Below are 6,901 nucleotides of genomic sequence, written 5' to 3' on the forward strand. Positions count from 1 at the left end.
AGAGAGAGAGACAGAGAGAGAGACAGAGAGAGACAGAGAGAGAGAGACAGAGAGAGACAGAGAGAGAGAGACAGAGAGAGACAGAGACAGAGAGAGACAGAGACAGAGCCTGGACTAGAACTTGGGTCTCAACTACCCCAGGCCTAAGGCACTCCCTCCCTAGTGGCTGTTCTCCAACCTTTACTTGAGCCTTGTGTCTGAAGCTAGGCTGATACCTGCTATCACCAGCTACTTTGCAAATGCTTTGCTCATTCATTCATTCATCCATTCATTCATTCACTATTTTCAGGAAGGCAGGAGAGATAGTCAACTTTGTATTGGAATTCCCTAGTCTATGTTTGCTGAGGTTGTGGGCAAATCTATCATATCTTCTATGCCCTAGTTTCCCCATCCATAGCATGGAAGAATGGCAACCAAAGTACACTCGGGCTGCCTGGGAATCTTAGAACCAGAGAAAAGTCACTGGCTGCACTTCTGAAGGACCCAAACATTTGGTCAGTGCCAGATTGGGGTAGGGGGTGGCGCAGAAAGGGGAGGAGACAGGGAAGGAGAGCAAGACACCCTTGTGGTATTTATGTCCCTAGATCTTTCCTCAGTAGTGAGGTACCTGGGATCCTTGTATAGTAGAGGATTAGGGGAAGAGAACAGATCCAGACTCCTGAACTGAACTCTGTGCACAGTAGGCACTCAGTAAAAGTTTGGTTGTTCTATGTCTTATCCCCCTACTAGACTGTTAAGTTCAGGAGGGGTGGATCATGTCTTAAATGAATTTCCCTCCAATTTCCTCCCTTCAGTGCCTAGCTCAGCATTCTGTAAAAGGTAGGCACTTAATAAATGTTTCCTGAATGAATGAATTCCAGAAGAAAAGTTCTTTATCTAGTGCAGTGATTCTTGGGACAGTAGGGTGGGGAGGGGGGAGATGGGTCAGGTAACAATGAATTCAGGCTTCTAGGTGCTGCCTGAAGTGAGGGGCTCAGTGTCTGCTCCCAGACTCCCCACCCCTCTTCCATATAACCCATTTTCTAGTGGGAAGAAAGAAGGCAGGAGGAAGCCCCAGGGCTTGGTAACTTCTTGTGGGTCTGGCTTCTAGCTGTTTCTATTTCTAATTGGGTTCCTCACTGTAATTGTGTGTTTTATCACTTCTCAGCACCTGTATATACCCAACAGTGCCTGAACCTCTGCCAGTCTTCCCCTTCCCCCTTTCTCTAGCTTCTGGTCTTGCAGTGACTCCTGTTTCTTCCTTTTTAAAGTCGCAGGCAGTTTGTGGCTCCAGCAGGGGCTACCCAGAATGTGCTGGCTCTAAAAACCAGTCTGGCTCGCTGCCCCCTTGGGAAAGAGGACGGTTGTGCTGGTGATGAACCGCATAGGCTTCAATTGAATCCAAATGTTTATTATTAGGCACCTGCTATGCTAGGCACTGAGGGGTATGTGTAAGGAATAAAAAAATGAGATCAGACAGCAGCCTTGTCCTCATCTAGAGGGGGGAAAATAAAAATACAGAAAATTATAATATAGAATGATGCAGGAGAGACTTAGAGGGAAGGGGCCTCATTTTGTAGTTGGGAAAACTGAGGCAGAGAATGGCAAAACACAGTGTTGTATTTTGTCTGAAGAGGGTTAAAAGATCCCTGCCATTGTGGGGTGACTGTGGAAGGCTTCATCGTAAGCAGCACTGTCATCATTATAGTGAACATTTATGTGGTGCTCCTATGTGCCAGTCAGTGTCTAAGCACTTAAAAGATTATTATCTTGTTTGATCTTCCCAATAACTCTGGGAGGTTGGTGCTATTGGTATCCCCATTTTACAGATGGGGAAACTGAGACACAAAGGGGTTCTAGAACTATCCCAAACTGTCTTCTATGAAGGCCAACAAAGTTGGTACTAGGCTTGAGAGAAATATTTCAGGCCTATTAAGGAAAAGCATTACTTCATCAAGAAGGAAACATCTCACAGCCTGGTAGGAATTCAGAGGATCATATCTTTAGATTGGATGGGTCCTCAATGGTTGTCTAGTCCAACCCCCTCATTTTACAGAGGAGGAAACTGAGGCCCAGAGAGGTGAAATGATTTGCCCAAGGTTATACAAGTAGTATTTGGAAGAGTTATGATTGGAACTCAGACTGTCTTGACTTCTAACCCAGAGATCTTTCTTTTACAGTGAACTGTCTCCTTCCCCAGACAGCTTCTTTCCTTGCCCTAAGATGGATTTTTGTTGTTGTTTAGTCAGTTAGTCATGGTCTACTCTTCATGACCCCTTTTGGGGTTTTCTTGGCAAAGATGCTGGAGTGGTTTGCCATTTTCTACTCCAGCCCACTTAACAGATGAGGAAATTGAGGCAAACAGTTAAGAGACTCACCCAGGGTCACACAGCTTGGACATGTTGGAAGTCACATTCCAACTCAGCTCCTCCTTTGTCAAGGCTGTGCCACCTAACTGCCCCTGAGGGCAGATTTATACACGTTTTAAGGTTTCTATACTAGGGTTTGGAAGGATTACTCCCCCACTGCTGCCTTGAGCCTCTACCACAGCACCTTTCTGTAGATCCAAGGCCTGAAAGTCTATGATGAACTTGATAACTGGGTCTATAGGGCCATGTAGGGAGGATTCAGCTTTGTGCTGTATTGCAAAGGCAGATTGTGGTTAACAATGTCCAGACCTATCATGTGGGAGAATCATTGGTTTGAGAGAGGGACAGGAACAAAAATCATAAAACTCCTCAGCTTTAGAGTTGTGAGAAACTTTAGCAGACAACTAGTTCAGCTGTCTCATTTTCTATGTGGGAAATACTCCCCCAACCCTCAAAGGGTTACACGGAGACTAGAACCCAGGTCCGCTATAATAAGATTTACACCCAGTAGGAACCAACCCTCCTCTTTTGAAAAGTGAGAAAAATGAGATCCAAGATGGGGAAATCACTTGATGGTTTTAATGAACAGCTTATATCCTCCTTTTTATTTTAAAAATTATTTGATGCAAGGGATAAGGAGGGGAGGAGAGAAGAGTATATTCAGAAATGTAAAAACATTTCTTCTTTTTTATTTTTATTTTTCCATTTAATAGTATTTTATTTTTTCCATTTACATGTAGAGATAGTTTTCAACATTCACTTTTAAAAGATTTTGAGTTGCAAAATTTTTTTTCTCCCTCCCCCTCTTCCCCCAAGATGGCAAACAATCTCATATAGGCTATGTGGGTACAATGATATTAAATATATTAATGAAAATGATTTTAAAAAATTTTAAGAGGAGAGTTGAGTATAGGATGCCAAAATTAGCTGTTTGGGTCTGTAGTTATCATAATTTCTAGGGAACTCCCATGGTCTAGAGATAATCCTATACTACCACACCAGATTTTAAACTAAGTCTCCTTATGTTCAAGGTATCTGGGAGTGTGGATTTGACCATGAGTGTGTATGAGTGAATGTGAGTGTGAATGTGTGTGAGTATGGGTGTGTATGTGTAGGTGTGTGAGTGAATGTGTATGTGGGGAGTGTGTGTGTGTGTATGTGTGTGTGTACATGTGTATGTATTTTCATGGTTGTGTATATTTTCTCTTCCAACCAGATTGTAAACTCCTGTAGTTAGGGAATGCCTTTCAGGTTGTCTTATATACCCATCACATTCAGTGCCATGCTGGGCACAAATCGGTTCATACATCTTCCTGTTAGACTGTGGTTGAGTTGGGCTTGGAAAATCTACAGGTCACAGAACAGGAAAGGAAGGCTGAAGGGTCATGGAGTGCTGACAAAATATGCAGTATTTCACATTCCCAGTCTCCCACCTCTCCTTGTTTAGGCCTCTTCAGGGCAGGGTACATTCAGGTTCCCTGTAGTCCCTCTGCCCCACTTAGGCCAATGAAGGCCTCTCTGCTTTTCAATGACATAGGCCAATCTTCTGAGCTGGGAAGTAACTGTAGGTGAAGAAACTGAAGATTTATCTTCACCACAGCAATGAATGAAAATCCACTTAGTAAGCCCTATGCTAAGCCCTAGGAAAGCACAAAAGAAAAAAAAAATTTTTTTGTCTTTTTTTTGGAGGGGGCAAGGCAGGGTAATTAGGGTTAAGTGACTTGCCCAAGGTCACACAGCTATTAAGTATTAAGTGTCTGAAGCTGGATTTGAACTCAGGTCCTCCTGACTCCAGAGCTGGTGAGTGATTGTGAGTTTAAGTATGCTCTATTCCCTGCGCCACCTTACCACCCCAGGAGCTCACATTCTAATGGGGGAGTAGACACATAGAGGTTTTAGCTGTAGACAGATGAAAATGGTCCTCAGGTACAGGGGCAAAACAGATGATCACGCCTCTTCTTTACTGTCATTTCCACTGCTGAAATCATATCAGTTTCTGATACAGAACCATCTGACAGTAGCAAGGACTTTGGAGGTGAGAGGTTTCTCTTCTGGGTTTTCAGTAGCTATGTGCTACAGCACTTGCTGGGCTGGTTGCATCTCCATGGGAATTGCTTCTTCATCTCATGGTTATGAGGGCTGGGCTGGAAGTAGAACCTGCTACCAGTCCCAGGGCTCTTGCATTCATTGGTAGCAACTCATCAACAGAAGTAGACCCCGTGTGTATAGTGATCACTCTCCTCATTGATGATTGTGAGGGCCAGGCTGGAAGTAAAGCCAATGGTCTAGAGGGCACACATTGCGGTTTCCAGTGCTCTTGGGCAGGGTCCTGGGTGGTGTCCATTGGCATCTGAAGGGAGGCAGTGATTGAGGTGGTGGTGCTGGTTTGATTATCCGGTGGACGACACCCTCTGTCTCTCCCCCAAGATGCCCTGCTGTTTCAGTTAGGCTGATTTGCTTAGGTGAGTTGGTCATGTTTAACTGTGGAATTGGGAGAAGACTTTTGAAGTCCTCTCTCTGAAGATGGCTAATGTCAGAGATAGATAGAAGATAAGTAGACAGCTAGCTAGGAAATAAATAGAAGACAGAAGATAAATAACTAGATAGATAGAAAATAGGTAGAAAATAAATAGAAGATAGGTAGATAGAAGATAAATAAATGGCTAGATAGATAAATACAGAGAAGATATAGGTAGAAGATACACAAAAGATCAAAAAAACAGCTAGCTAGATAAATAAGTAGCTAGCTAGGCTGAGTAGAAGATAAAGAGAGAGGGTAGATGGAAGATAAATAAATGGGTAGATAGAGAATTTATTAAATGCTTACCATATGCCAGGCAGGAAAGGTTTCTGATCATTTTCCTTGGTGGGACTTAAGCCTGGTCAGAATAAGGAAATGGGAACATAGGATTTACAGCCTAAAGGGAGCTTGGAAATCATCTACAGCAACTCCTTTATTTTACCAGTAAGAGACAGGCCTGATTTGTATAATAAGGTCACATAGGGAATTAGTGGCAGAATCAGGATGAGAACCCAGGTTCTCTGACTCAGAATCTAGCTCTCCCTCTACTATACTTTGTTGTTGTCTAATCATTTCAGTCCTGTCTCATTCTTCATGGCCCTATTTGGGGTTTTCTTGACAAAGGTACTGGAGTGGTTTGCTATTTCTTTCTCCAGCTCCTTTTACAGATGAGGAAACTGAGGCAAACAGGGTAAAGTGACTTTCCCAGGGTCACAGAGTTAGTGTCTGAGACAGTATTTGAACTCAGGTCTTCTTGACTCCAGTCCCTGGACTCTTTATCTACTGTGCTACCCAGCTGCCCTTACTGATGAATTGGCACAATGTGTATGATGGGAGTGGGGTGAGGGAGGGGATAAAGTGGGCTGGAGAGGGTAAGAAGAGCAGACATTATATATACAAAACACCCTAAGAGAACAGAAGTTTGGAAATATTTAGGATGAGGGCTGTATCAGGCTCCAGTGGCTATGATCAGAATAGGCCTGATGCTTAGGATTGTAGAAGTATGTGTTGGTTTGGAGCTAGAAGCAACTTTAGAGGTCACCTGGTCCAGTCCTGTCCTTCTACAAAAGGAGAAGCCGAGGCCCAGAGAAGAGGAATGATTTGCCCTAAGATCACACAGATAGTATGTAACAGAGCTGGGGTTTGAACCCTTGTCCTCCTGTATCATGATAGCAGCATTGGAGACCAAGTTCAAACATCCGAGGTTGAATTCTGCCTCTCTTCCTCCCTATGTGACCGAGTACACCAGTTCTCAGTTTCTTCATCTGTAAAATGGGGGAAAGGTTGGACTTGATTATCTCTAAGACGCCTTCCAATTATTATTCTGTAATTGAGGAGGAAATGCTTGTGAATGTTTGGCCATCCTGGGACCCTGACTGCACCCAAGAGGAGAGGGAAACATTGTAACACAGTGGAAAGAACATCAGACCTGTATTCAAGGCCTGTCTCTCTCTCATGCCTACTCTATGTGCAACCTTTCAACAAGACTCTTAACTTTCCTGGGCCTCTGTTTCCCATTCTGTAGAATGAGGCAGTTACACTAGCTGGCCTCTGAAGGTTCTTCCAGCTATAGACATATAATTCTACTTGCTCTGATCCCTGATTCTATGTTGGGGACTGTGCTGTCTTGTGAAGTGTGGAGGAAAGGAGCCCTGTAAGAGAGGGGGTCATGTGGGCTCCTCCAGGTCTGAGAGATATATTCTCTCCTTTGGCGTCTGTCAATCAATAAATACTTATCAAGCCCTACTTCTGTGTGCCCAGGCACTATAAGGGCTGAATAGAAAGAATAAGAGATGTAGTCCTTGCCTTAAAGAGCTCAAAATCCAGCTGGAGAATCATAAGAAAGTAATGAACATACATTGACTTTGGAGTCAAAAGTCCTGGGTTCTCATCCTGGCTCTGCTGTTTTACTACCTGTGTGATAGTAGGAAGGTCGCTAAAACCACTCTGGGCCTCAGTTTCCTCATCTGTAAAATGGGTGGTTGTGGGAAAAATAGACTAAATGGATTCTGAGCTTCATCCCAAGGCAGTG

General features: G+C 43.7%; 1 protein-coding gene across 1 annotated transcript in view; it reads left to right on the plus strand.

The window, feature by feature from the left end:
• The window catches only part of TFEB (transcription factor EB), a 34,154-nt gene that overhangs the window by 1,088 nt on the left and 26,165 nt on the right, over positions 1–6,901 (plus strand). The gene's annotated exons all lie outside the window — the stretch shown is intronic.

Source organism: Petaurus breviceps, unplaced genomic scaffold (genome assembly GCF_028583685.1).
Source record: "Petaurus breviceps papuanus isolate PSGF00001 unplaced genomic scaffold, PetGlider_PUasm1.0 90352, whole genome shotgun sequence".
Taxonomy (NCBI): Eukaryota; Metazoa; Chordata; class Mammalia; order Diprotodontia; family Petauridae; genus Petaurus; species Petaurus breviceps.